This window comes from Tympanuchus pallidicinctus, unplaced genomic scaffold, assembly GCF_026119805.1.
Source record: "Tympanuchus pallidicinctus isolate F22 unplaced genomic scaffold, pur_lepc_1.0 scaffold7, whole genome shotgun sequence".
In the NCBI taxonomy this organism is placed as follows: Eukaryota; Metazoa; Chordata; class Aves; order Galliformes; family Phasianidae; genus Tympanuchus; species Tympanuchus pallidicinctus.
Window position 1 is genome coordinate 7,443,754 of NW_026294791.1, and position 12,828 is coordinate 7,456,581.

General features: G+C 41.4%; 1 long non-coding RNA gene across 1 annotated transcript; it reads left to right on the plus strand.

The window, feature by feature from the left end:
- Positions 1–2,416: 2,416 nt before the first annotated feature.
- Positions 2,417–6,518, plus strand: LOC128072330 (uncharacterized). Its single transcript, XR_008202211.1, has 3 exons — positions 2,417–2,454; positions 2,585–2,679; positions 4,834–6,518. It is a non-coding gene; the product is annotated as an uncharacterized LOC128072330 (long non-coding RNA).
- The last annotated feature ends 6,310 nt before the right edge of the window (positions 6,519–12,828 follow it).

Consider the following 12,828-nt stretch of genomic DNA (forward strand, 5'->3'; position numbering starts at 1 on the left):
TTCTGTGGCCACGCCATCCATTATAGCTTCCCAAAGGGATGGGAAATCAATGCTGGTATCAAGTAAATGCAAATTCTGAGTCAGCCACATGGGGCAAAGGACTCACAGCTTCCAAATATGGTATCAGACACAACGTGGAAGCTAAGAATTGTGGTTAACACAGCTCTGAAAATTTCTGGGCATTCTACCCAACACAGCAGGAGCGTCTTCAGATGAATGCTCTGGGCTCCTGACACTGCGCGTATAAATTTTCAAGTGGGTTTTACTGTCTCCTTTCTCCAGAGGAAACAAGGGCCATGATAGACACAGGCACACACACTCACACAAAATCAGTTACAGAAACACACACAGACAGAAGTCCCTAAGATCAGCTTGTTGATGTAAACCATAATAGAAAACACACTTTGGCTTGCAGAAGATTCTCTGGAGAATTGTGAGAAAAAAATAGTATGCACACTTTCTCTCTACTATTTTTAAACCTCAGTTTCAAATGGATCCTCAAGCTCACCTAAGCTCACAGGCACCAGTTTTGACAGATGAGTTGTTTAACTGATTGGGAAGAACAAAGCAGAGTGGAATATGGCAGCAATAAAATATTGGTATTCCATTGTCTTTGTCTTCTGAATTGCTCAGTGTCTGTGGTAGGACACTGTGCTTGTGGACCAGCCATCTAGTGGGAGTCCTTAGATTTAGGAGGATCTGTCAGGTTTCTGATTTCTCCATGCTTCCTCTTGGGATGAAGAAAGAATGAAAGATGAAGAAAATGTCAATGACTCATGGATGCTTTGTGTAAAAATGTAGCATTCCCCTTGTAATATGCATGGAAAGGTCTGCAGAGAGCAGAGGTAAGATCTGAAAATGACACTTGGCATCTCTGTTATACTGTTAACCCCTTCCCTTCTCCCTTGGGATCCTTATTTTGTTATTCCTGGGGTTAACAAGAAAGGGATATTGTCAATATAAAACAAAATTAAATAACAGTGATAATCCCCGTTCTTACCAATTTAGGTATTCCAGACTGCCTACCTTTCTCACCTACCTTTCTCAAAACAAATCCAGAAGGTGTAAAACATGCCCTTGGTGTTGTAAAACCCTAATTTTGAGGACAGTGCTAGCAAATCTCTTTTGAACTAGTTCAGGCATCATATGGATAACTGGCCTTTGCCATTCTGTGTCAATTCAAATCAGTTCAAAAGCCTGTGGAAAAACTAGGAGAAAAAGATGTTCTAAGAGTCACTGATCTCATCTCACACAATGCTTACAGCCACCACCACCATCACAGTGGGAATTAGTGGTAAAACATGGATTCAAAACTGAATCGTCCTAAGTATCATGAAGAGTCCTTCCTTGTGACCAACCTGATGCAACTACCATAAAAGCTTTTTAAAAAGCATGAAAATTCCAACCTTCTTTAAAACTACAAAAGGCAATTTTTTTGGATTTCATATTCAGATAAAAAAGATTACTCTGTGATTTAAGCACATTGCATTTTTGCAGCCAGCAGTCAAGGCATTAAAAAAAGAACATTTCTGTCCTTAATGTCTGTGAATTTACCATCTGCAGAGAGTAAAAGTCTCAGCTGCTTTTCACAGTTCACATACCAATGGCCTGGTTCTGCCTTGAGCTAAATTCCATTGGATTTCTACCACTCTCTAGTGAGGACAATACTGTTCCCTAAATATCTATCCAACGTGTGAAAAAGGCGGTCAAAAATGTACTCAGTAGAAGTCTCCCCTCTCTCTCCAGTACTAAATATTTAACTGTTACCACATAGCGAAGACTTGCAAGATCTATAAAGTTTGGATTTAGTAAAGCTTCCCTTCACTATAAAAATACTAGATTTTTTTCCCTTCCCAAGCTTCATAAAATTTGTATATGATCATTAGTTTGGAGTTTCAAAATCATAATCTTTAACATTTTTAATTTTCTTCCAGCAGGTGGAGGTAGATGTGTGCTGGATTTCCTTTGGGAAAACAAATGAGAAAGATAGTTCATAAAGCAAGTTCACATGCACCTAAACAACTGCTTGTGATATTTGATATATGATCTAGTGCTTCCCCTTTATTTACCACTTACTTTTGAATCATTCTCAACACAACAGAGGGAATGAAGAGGAGAAAGACTTCTGTGTTTGGAATGTGAAAGGATTTTCTTTTCCTTGAATACTAGAGAAATTCTGTACAGATACAATTAAAAACTCATCATAAAGTTGAAAAAGTTTGTATTATCCTGTATGGGAACTACTGAGTCACAGCCTGAACCTCTGATTGATCACCTGAAGAGAGCAATGAGCCAGCTAGAGGAGCACAGGTGAAGGCAATTCACCTGTGCTGCCAGAAGGGGTGGAGCCAGGCTGCACACTCCTAGACCTATTTAAGAGCTGGCTACGAGTGGGGAAGGATCTTTTCTGGAGATTGCCTCTGCTGGTGCTTTGTGAGTGAGCCCAGGATAGGGGTAAACCTTCTGTTTATCCTCTTTTGTTATCATAGTCTGTTTTGCCTAACTCTCTTGTTTATTTTGTGTTTATAACATCCTAATATTCTTTGATTATGCATATCCTTAGTTTGTTGTCTTTAATTTTCAGCCTTTTTCATGCAATCTCAATTTGGAGATCCAAAGTCAGCATTCTGGACAATGTTTTTCTCTGTCTTCAGTCTCAAAACAGGCCAAATGTTTGAAGTAACAAGAGTTTGATCACATCTGGAAATCCCATAAGAACCTCCTTCTTTATAGGATACTTCTCTTTGCCCTACTATTTTCTATAAATACTTGTCAGAAGGATAAGTTTCAGGAGATATTTTCCATGTGGCTTTGCTCAGACAGCCTGCTCTCAGGTCATCTCCATGAAATTATCGGTGTCCGGACAAATATGAGAGAAGGGTCACAAACCTTGTAGTTCTCAGGGGAGCTTTTTCTCGACGGGCTTCACTGAGTATGGGAGAGCCTCTCTCCACTAATAACTCAGATGCTCAACTCCAAACATCTCTATCCCATTTGATCAGATAATGATCTTTTAAAAATTGTAATTGTCATTGCAATGGAGAATAGAGGAAGCTGAAGAGTCAAATTCCTGAAGGATTTGTGTTCCAACTTGATGGAATTCCTGGCTTGTCAAAGGGATTAGCGTGAGCCTAACAAGGCTCATCCGCATCTTCTCATTTGAATCCATTTGGGGCAATGAGGGTTTTTCTCGTTGGGTTTCATTTGCAGCCCCCTTTTGATAAGGGCTCTCCCTGGAAAGCCTCAGTTGTCAGGGTTAATGGCTTAAGCAGTGTTGATAGATTCTGTTTATGTTGGGTGAGGGGGTTCAGGTGGCCCAGTCTAATGTAAGCTTTCCATCAACTGTAAACAGCAGCTTTTTATGTCAAAGTTGTATTTCTGCCTTTTGACAAAGCATTAATAGATCTACTGAAAGGAAGAATCCAGAGCGATGACAGTGGGAAGAGCAAAGAGGTTTAATAGGTCATTTCCACCACAAATTCTGATAAGTTGACAAAGTGGCATGTCTTTTCTTCCAAGGCCCCACAAAGAGTTGATTCCTACCATATTCTGGCTCCCGTTCTCAACTCTGCACCAGGAACAGGAGGGAAATTGAGACTGATATCCTCCTTTCTGTTGTAGCAGAGATCTTAGAAGGCAAATGGAGAGCTGTGTAGTGTGTGACACTTCTCATCTTGGATACAGCTGCCAGAATTAGAGAAAAATCAGAGATGGAGAGATTTAACTTAGATCACACAACACAGCCTCACTCGTTGCTTGTGACTCCTGTGGAGTATAAAGCTTTCCAGCAGGGTCTCAGCTACCTCTGCTTTAGCAACAAAGAACCAAGCTAATACCACTTCCTGTATGTCTTTCTTTCTCAGGGTTCTTTTCCATCACTTGCAGACCTTCAGGCTAAGATGAAGCTTATTTTTATAAGTACTTATTAATGTAGTCAACTGATGAACTGGCAGGAGAACAATCTGTCAGTGCACTGAGTATGCTGAGAAATGACCAGCAGGAGGGCTGGTAACAGCCTGTAATCAGGTTTGCACCATCTGATTTTGCTTCTCTCAGGCTGATGGATTCTTGGCTCAGACCCAGTAACTTGCAGAGGGTAAAGGCTGGCAGCTAATATTTTGGCATAGGAATTAGCAGAGCTATCCCAGGATGGCATTGCAGGATGTCAGAGAACCATCAGCTCAGAGGAGAGCAAGGTGGTAAAGATGTGGCTTACAGGGTTAAGCCATGTTAGAATGAACTCATGTCACAAGTCCAAAACAGCTGAAAAGTCTGTTATCTCCATTTGTTAGTTTAATCCATTAATCCACCTCGCTGTCCAATTAGATTAATGAAACTAGAATTTTATTTCCATTTTGACCTGTGTTATAACTATAAAATGGGAATAAAGGTATTAATGTGCCTGGATAGGGTATGGAAGTTCCTAGTTGAGGAGTGCCTTACAGTTTATTTTCTGAGAGTTGAATAGATCATTAGTGACCTGAAGAGCATAGGAGGGCTGGGGGGACTAATCTACTGTTGGAAGACAAGGTGATGTTCACACTATGATGCTGCCTAACAAAAATTTTAATGGTTCAAATGAGAATTTATTGCTTTGCTCTGGAGCTCCTGAACTCACAGATTTGTTTTTTTTAAATACATAATGTCTACAGCTAAACTGCTTTATATATTAAGAAATGGATCTGTTTGCAAGCAGGATCTGTGATAACTGTTTAATGGAAACCAGTGAAATGTTTTGCTGGCATTTCTGTAGACTTCTCTTAAATTGCTAGAGGTGTTCGGAAGAGTTTCCATGACAAGCGCTGACACTCGTCTTCTCTTTTCTTGGGCCAGATTCTGATCCCCTGACTCACTCTCCAGAGTATTTTGATTTCAATAGTTGTCTTGACTGATGAGACTGCTTATGGAGAAAGGCCAAGGCTGAGCCACTCTTGACACCAAAGGCTTTTGGAAGTCAGCAGGATTGAAAGAGTAACTACTCACCAGGGAAAGACTCTTCTGAAAGAACTCTACTTTCTTACTTCACACAGTTCCTGAGATGCAAATGTCTATCTCAACATTAAGTTCAAATTCACTCTATGTGCTGAAGAAAGCTTGGTAGAGAAGCAAAAGTGGTTAAAACACTCTTTGGTATTTGGGAGACCTTTTTTTAACTCTCTGTTCCACAACAGCTCTCCATATGACCCCAAGGCAGGCCTTAACCCTGCAGTGTTTCATTTGTAAAGCAGTCAGGGTATCACAGAGCTCCTACACAGGAATGCAGCAAGGAGAAAGTGCTAGAGTCCAGGATGTCTTTAATGTACTGGTAGAGATAAGGTATCATGGAAGCCATAAGAAACAACACTCTGAGAATTGTCTGTTTTTCTTTATTTTTCTCTCAACGTTATCTGTGTTCATAGGTGAGGCCACATGAAAGACACAGAATTTTTCAACTGTCTTTCAACTCCTGCCCTTTGTTCTTTGTCCCTACAGTCCTATTGATCCTTATGAGATACTACATGGAAAATCTGCCACAAACCACATTTTTTTTAGTCATTTCATACCACGGGATATCTGAATTTACATGTGTTAGAGACTGCTGCTTTGGTCAAAGCCACAGGGACATGATGTAACACATCGCTTTCTCATTCTGAAACCTGGTGTGGGAATGACATGAGCTCACCCACCACTTTTGCACTGTGTAAACAGCCTGCAAATTAAGTATGAAAAAAGAGTGCTAACGATTGCAAAGGATTCTGGGGAAAAAAGAAAAAAAAAAAACCTTTGAAAAAGCCAGCATTGTGAGCTGTCCCTAGCCCAGTTTCTGGCAGTCACATTGCTGGAAAGTAAACCTCGGCCCTGAAGACTTTACAATTTCCAAACAAGCAAATTCTGTTGCAGGACCTCTTCCACAGAGCCTTATTTGATGATCCACAAGCTGTAAAATCGGAGAATAATTTAGACTAGAAGGCACTTGCGGAGATCTTTGATCCAGTTCATGCCACAAGACTTCTGTGGGTTCCACCAAGACCTCTCCAGAGGAAAAGAAAAAATCATATCATGGAAATAGCTTTGGGAACTACAATAGCAACATCTTTGATGATTAGAATGGTTTTATTGCTTTTCCTGATGGAGAAATTAATATAGGCATCTTCATAACACAGCAACATCCGGTGGGCTGGGAACAAGGAATTAACAGCCAGACTTTGGCTCTGTTTTGAATACACATTTGCTTGTAGTATAGAGCTGAATAGAATGATTGTTCTTTTTGACTTGTCTAACACAAATGCTATCATCATCTTCAGCAGCAGTAACAGAGAGCTTTGTGTGGTGGATAAAACACTTCCCAAAATCCTGAGTCCAGTTCTGACATTTATTTGGTGTGTGACTTCAGACAATTCATTGTACTTCTGTGCCCTCATTTTCCCCTCATCTGCAAGATGTTCTTTCAGATTTACTGACGAAAATCTCTGTACATAAAATCAGAAAATACACATTATCGTATTAATTGGGAGTATCTTTAGTCCTACTTGAATGACTGCTGGCTTGAAATAAAAAGCCTGGAGATGACAAGTTTTTCTTCAAACTAAAATTTGGCTGAAAGCTGCCAGAGAAGCAGCTCTTTTAGCTTTTGTGTTTACCTGAATCCTACTTAACCTGAAAAACTCTAGGTTTAATGCAGCCCAAGTTCAGGGCTTGATTAAGTGAGCAAGTTGTCCCTGCTATTTGCAAGGCAGAAATACTTCCCAAAAGCTGGACTAGAGCAATGCTTGTTCCTTCTAAACACAGAACTCTGAGTACAGCCTGACTGCAGTCTATTTCTGGGCTCACTCTGAGATGAGGGACACGCAGCATGTGACAGCCCACAAGTTATGAGCAGATAAACTGGGCTAAATGTTTTCATTTTATTAAGCATTCAGTTTGGCTGTACATGTAAAATGCCACAGGGGAAAAGCCCTCAGATCCTACCTCTTCAAATAAGCTGAGGTTAGACTCAGGTCTTTGGAGGAATCTGGAGAGAATATGAACTGGCTTCATCTGTGTTTTGAAACTGATTCTACATGAGTAAGTAGCACAATCTGTCATTATGACTGAATGGACAGAGAAATCCTGGGCACAGAACTGGGAAAGCACCTCTGTACCATATAGTGAAACCTTAGCGTTTTCTCAATGCAGACTATGTAGCTGCAGAGTGATAGCACATCCAGGTCTAGAACATAAAACAGTCATTTCCAGATGGTAGAAGAACAAAGGAGAAAAATCATAATTGGATCTCACTGTTTGTGGTTTTATTTTCTCTCCTCCCTGGGCTCTCTGATGAGAGTCAGCAATCTGAAGCATTTGTGGGCATAGTTTTCACTGGAGGAGGTTTCGTTTCATGGTTCCCCATTTGTGCTCACTGCCAACTTTACAGCTAATTTAAATAAAACTGAGCTTGGAGATTAAATGGCAACCCATGGGATTTGTTTGTGCAATTACCAGCACTCTTCCTTGTCAGATTCTAATTAAATAGTGAGTTCCTGGACCTGCACACAGAAAACACTGGGAAAAATGGCAATGTCTGAGTGACATCAGAGTTAACTCTGTCCAGCCCATTAGAGCCCCTGCATTCCTCAATAACAACAACCCTGGACTGTTGCAATCTGGGAAATTTGCCATCAGTTTCATATAGTTAGAAAAAGGGTAGGATTTCACCTGGGAAGACTAAAGGAACTGTCTCTTCTTGATAGTGCAACATTTCCAGCTTTGCAGCTTGCCTTGCGACGGCTTAATTTAACAGAGTGCATTTTCCCTCACTGTAGTTAAAGCTATTGATGTGTTTCATTAAAACACATGCTCAGCGTTTGGAGCAGAACCCTCTGCAAGGCCCTAGCAGATACCCTTGTGCCCAGAATGAATTCCCTGAGTGAGAAGAAAGCGGGCTACAAAATCTAGTATTTGGAAGAAGCTTTTTGAAATTATTTTCCAGGGGTTTAGGAGAAACCAGTCATCTCTGAACTATTTTAACCAACAAATATGTTAAATTTGAAATGTATTCAGAGATCTGAGAATAATATGTGGTTAAGCAGATTCATAAGGTGTTCACTAAGCAAGAACAAAGTTGGCTTTTGCTTTATCTTCTTCCTGGCAAATAAAGCTAGAGAGAGTGCACTCTGACTGGCAATGATTTCTTTTACCATATCCGTTTCCATGGTGTAAAGCAAAATTCATCTGCCAACTCACCAACAAACTTTCTCCACTTCTAATTCAATTGAACCTGCTCTCCTTCCAGACACCGCAGCTGGAGAGTTAACCTGATGGAACTGAGCAGGAACCAGCCACATCTGGTTCTGGATCACCTTTTTTTGCCCCCTTTCAGCCCAGCAGTAGGAATTTGAGCATGGAACAAAACTTGGATTGCTCCAAGTGATGTTACATGCCAGACAATCCTTGGCTCAGCAATGGGAAAGAGGCAGTTATGATCCAGCTTTTCACCGAACATCAAAGAATATAGTGAAGCTGGAACAGGTATGGATGAGAAAGACTGGAGATATTCTGTGTGAGAAACAGTTAAACAGACTAAAATGCTTGAAGGTGGAAGACAGATACATTCAAGGTCTATAAAACTACAAGGAGCGTTACGTGGGTAATGAGGGGCAGACAGTACCTTGCAATGTGCTGAGAGCTGCAGGACATCAGCTGGAGTCAGCTGGAAGCGGGTTCAGAGCAGGAGAAGGAAGATAGGTCTTTATGCATCTGCAAATCCAGTTAAGCTATGGAGCTCTCTGCCACGTGTCAGTCATTTACATGGGATCAAAATTAAGACAAAAACATGGAAGAAAAGTCAATTGCAGGAATACTAAAGCACAACAGATACCACTTCTCACTCAAAGCTTCTGAACCACAATTTTACAGAGGTTAAGAGAGAACACCCTGAGGAAGTATTTATATCATCTGCCTTGTCTTTACACTTTTTCCTGGACATCTGCTACAAACTATCAATGCGAAAAGAATCCTTAAGAAGCTGAGTATAAGAGCATAAGTGCTATAATCCTAGGTCAGAGCAAAGATCCATCCGTGCTCAGAACCAGAGACTTGTTCATGCTTAAGGAGGGATCATAAGAAAGAAAGACAACTGTGCTTCTAGCAAATGCCCCTTGCCACTTCTCACAAGCTGTAGTGTAAGAACTATAAATGAATGTTTATTTACCTTGACAGATTTAAAGTTATTAAAATGATCAAGCAGCTTAGTAGGAGGGAAATCAACCTATGATTTTAACCTTTGCATTTTAACTGATTTTAACTTTTAATAGTGTCTCAGCATCTCAGTCATCCTATCCATCTCTTGTCTGAAGCTTCCACATTCACAGTAGCACAAAGAAGATGGAGAGTTCAGTGGTGCTACTTTCCTCCAATGTGAAAAGAGGCTGAAAAGAATCACATCTTATTGGCTCTCCCAGGGAAAGAAAGCATGTGCAACTGAAATGCTGTTAGATATCAGAGAATTCACACAGGGTGGTGTGTACTGGAAAGGAGGTAATATGTGTTCTGCAGTCACAGTGAAACTGGTTTTGTTGTTAAGCCAGCTGCTGACACCTGGTTCATTTGCCCAATTCAATCTACCTTGGGCTTTCCACATCTTTGCTTCAAAGCCCTGTTTATGAAGACAAAGACGGGAACTTGGCGGCTGAAATACAAATGTCACATTTTATGAGCAAGACAATTGCCCTAAGAAGGTTTTTTTCTTTCTTTTTTGGCAGGCTCTCAACCCATGGCCTGGGTCTCCATGCCCCCCAACTCCTTCACCACACAGTACAGAAATGGACACTGCAAATTTCTGTCTGAGGCCAGCCTTGGCAGTGGAGCCAACAAGAAGAGAAACAGCCTGTGCTCTAATAAGTAAAATATTTATGTCTTGCTTTGGCTAACATACCCTCTCTCAATAAAATATTTTTCCCAGGAGGAAATCTATGAAAGGGAGGGAGCTCCTTTACTATGTCCCCAAATCATTCTTTTCTGCTGCCCTTCAAAAGCCTGGAAATCAAAGAACACTGTAGTCTGAAGCTTTTTCTTGCCGTTCTCGACTTTGTTATCGTTAGTTATTACAATCATTACATTGATTACCATTATGAGCTCTCAAGAGGCTCTGGCTAATCAGCACCCCATTCCAGGAAACGCTCTGACAAATCTCTCGCAGCATATGCATACACAAAGCTTGTAGTCTACAAAGACCAGCTTAAACAGACTGTTAACCCGTTCCCATGCCAGGGAACTGCAGTACAGAAACTGCAAAGTATAGCTATGTGGGAAGCTTGTGTTAGAGACTGAACAAAGCTCTTAACTCTGCTGCTTGAGAGGGCAGCCTGGTTGCTTCTTTCTGGAGCCTCAGAAAACCATCCTGGAGAGACTCATCACCTGCAAAAGATTCACTGATGATGCTCTGCACTTGGACTTGTTGCTAACCTCCCAAACTACCAGCGCACAGTCTGTAGCTCAAACAGCAGCCTGCAGGACATAGGGCCCTGGTTCAGCTGCAGGGTTAATAGCTTCACCTGTACAGGCAGATTCACCTTGTTGGGACCTGCCACTCCCAAGCACCAAGAAAGATTGCACACACTGACTTTCAACCGCAGGCTGCGCTGCCACTCCTGAGACCACCAGCAAAATTTCAATCTCTTTCTGGGCTTATCATCTCCGCAACTCACATGACTGCTCATAGCATCTGCTTTCTCTTGCTAGTGCTACATTACAAATGCTTTCTGTCTATCCTAGCCTGTGACTAGTATCACTTTCCTGATGTATGGGAAGAGGCAGAAGTTCTGTATCCAACCAAATGAAAACAGATTCTGAGCTTTGATGGTTCCTCTTCTAGGTCACCAGCCTTACACAAACCACAATGTGGTGGGGGGGAGGAGGGAAGCACAGCAATATATAAAACCAACCCCAGTCTCTATTAAGGAATGACAAAGTAAAAATCCCATGGATACCAACGGCAAAAACACACGCAAAAATCAAGGAAAAGAGAAAAGAAAACTCTATCTGGGATTTTTAAAGAAGAATTGAGCATGTATACATAATACACTTTGGCAAGGGAGCCCAGGCAGGAAAGCGTTGCAACTCCAACATGCTGTGCTCAGAGAAGGTGTTAATGGTCCAGCCATCCTGTGTTATTGCACACAAACAGGAGAGGCCCAGCAGAACTGTAGGGGTCTTTAAGATCCCCACCAATATGGAAAAAGCAGAAAGAGTTATGTAGGATTAACACGAGGGAAGAGGAAGGAAAGAGGTGAAGGGAAGGTAATGTCTCATGCACTGGAGACCTCTTAGCTAACAAAGCAGTTCTGTTGCATCTCACACGTGGAAATGAGGATGCTCTCACTGCCCCCTCCCACACCTTGGTCTCTGCTTCATGCAGGACAGCAGGGTTCTCCTCCTCTATGAGACTATTTGGGCCAAACAAGAGATTTCTTGGCCAGCTGCATTTAGGGTAACCAGTCCCAAATGCCTCTAAACTCCCAGAAGGAGACAGAGGCTTTAGGCACTTTGACTGGAAGTAACGATGCATGATGTGTTTGTAGCTGTGGTCTCCTCCTAACATAGTCAAAGATTCTGGCTTTTGTGCATGGGAAAGAAATATTGGAAAGGTTGTGACATTGGCCTATGCGTGTTTCCTTAACGAGAACTAGAAACATCTTCACACGTGTCAACCTTCCTAGCCCCACAAGCCACATACCAAAATCATCACATGGCTGTGGGCTCCCAGGCACAAAGGTCTGGGTGAAAGCCAGGAGTGTACGTGCTTGTGGTTTGAGAATTTACATGCTGCATGGAATGGGTGGTATCTTCCCCAAAGACTGCCACCACAAACACAATGGGATACCCAAGAGCTCCTTTGCTTTGACAGTGATGCCGTAACAAAAGCTTATATCCAGGAAAAAAAAAAAAAAAAGAATTGGTTATATTCAAATACAGGCAAAAGCTTTCCCAGTGTGAATAGTGAGAGAGAGACATCGTTAATTTGCACAGGAACATAGGGTGTAGCTGATTCTTCACCGTTCAGAGATTTTAATAAAGACTGCTTTTTTCCAAATCTGCTTTACATGAGGGAGATATCTGATGAAATTCTGCTATCTAATGTCTAAAAGTGAGCCATTTGTAATAGTATTGAATACTCTGGAATCTCTACTGCAACACATAAAGCATTCATAACCAGATCCTATGAGAGGTATTTCGTATCCAGAATAAAACACTGCAGAAGATTCAGACAATAAGCTGAACTTCTGAAGAGGCCAGGTCTGGTTTTCACATTGGCAGATGTGATTTCACCACCACCATCTATATAAGCATCACTGTCACAAAATATTGGAGACCACTTTAACTGGACTATCGAGGGTGAACTCCAGAATTATAATCAATTGTACACCATCAGGCAAAGTGCTGGATTGTTGAACTTGTGTACAATTTTCCTGTGGATTAGATCGAATTCCTGATGTAGGAAAAACTATGAGGGCCTCCGTTCTGTTTTCACTTCTGAGAGCTTAGCACACATGTTGCTGACTTAAATCAAGTGATTTCCAACATATACCTGTGAGAATGCAGGATCAAACCACAATGTGTTATGTTTCAAAATATTTTTTCACAATAAGCTGGTTTAGTGAACTCACTTTTCACCCCTAGAGAGATGACTGTAATGAGATCACGCAGAGAAAGGATATGGAGTTTCACCCCAATCTCCAGGAGACAACAGGCCATATCCAAAAATCCTCCCCCATATCAGTAGTACTTCTGGTTGTGAAGCAATACCATCTGTGGAGATAATTCAAAGGAAGGAGAAAGGTCAGAACTTCAGCCGTCACATGAAGGTTCGAA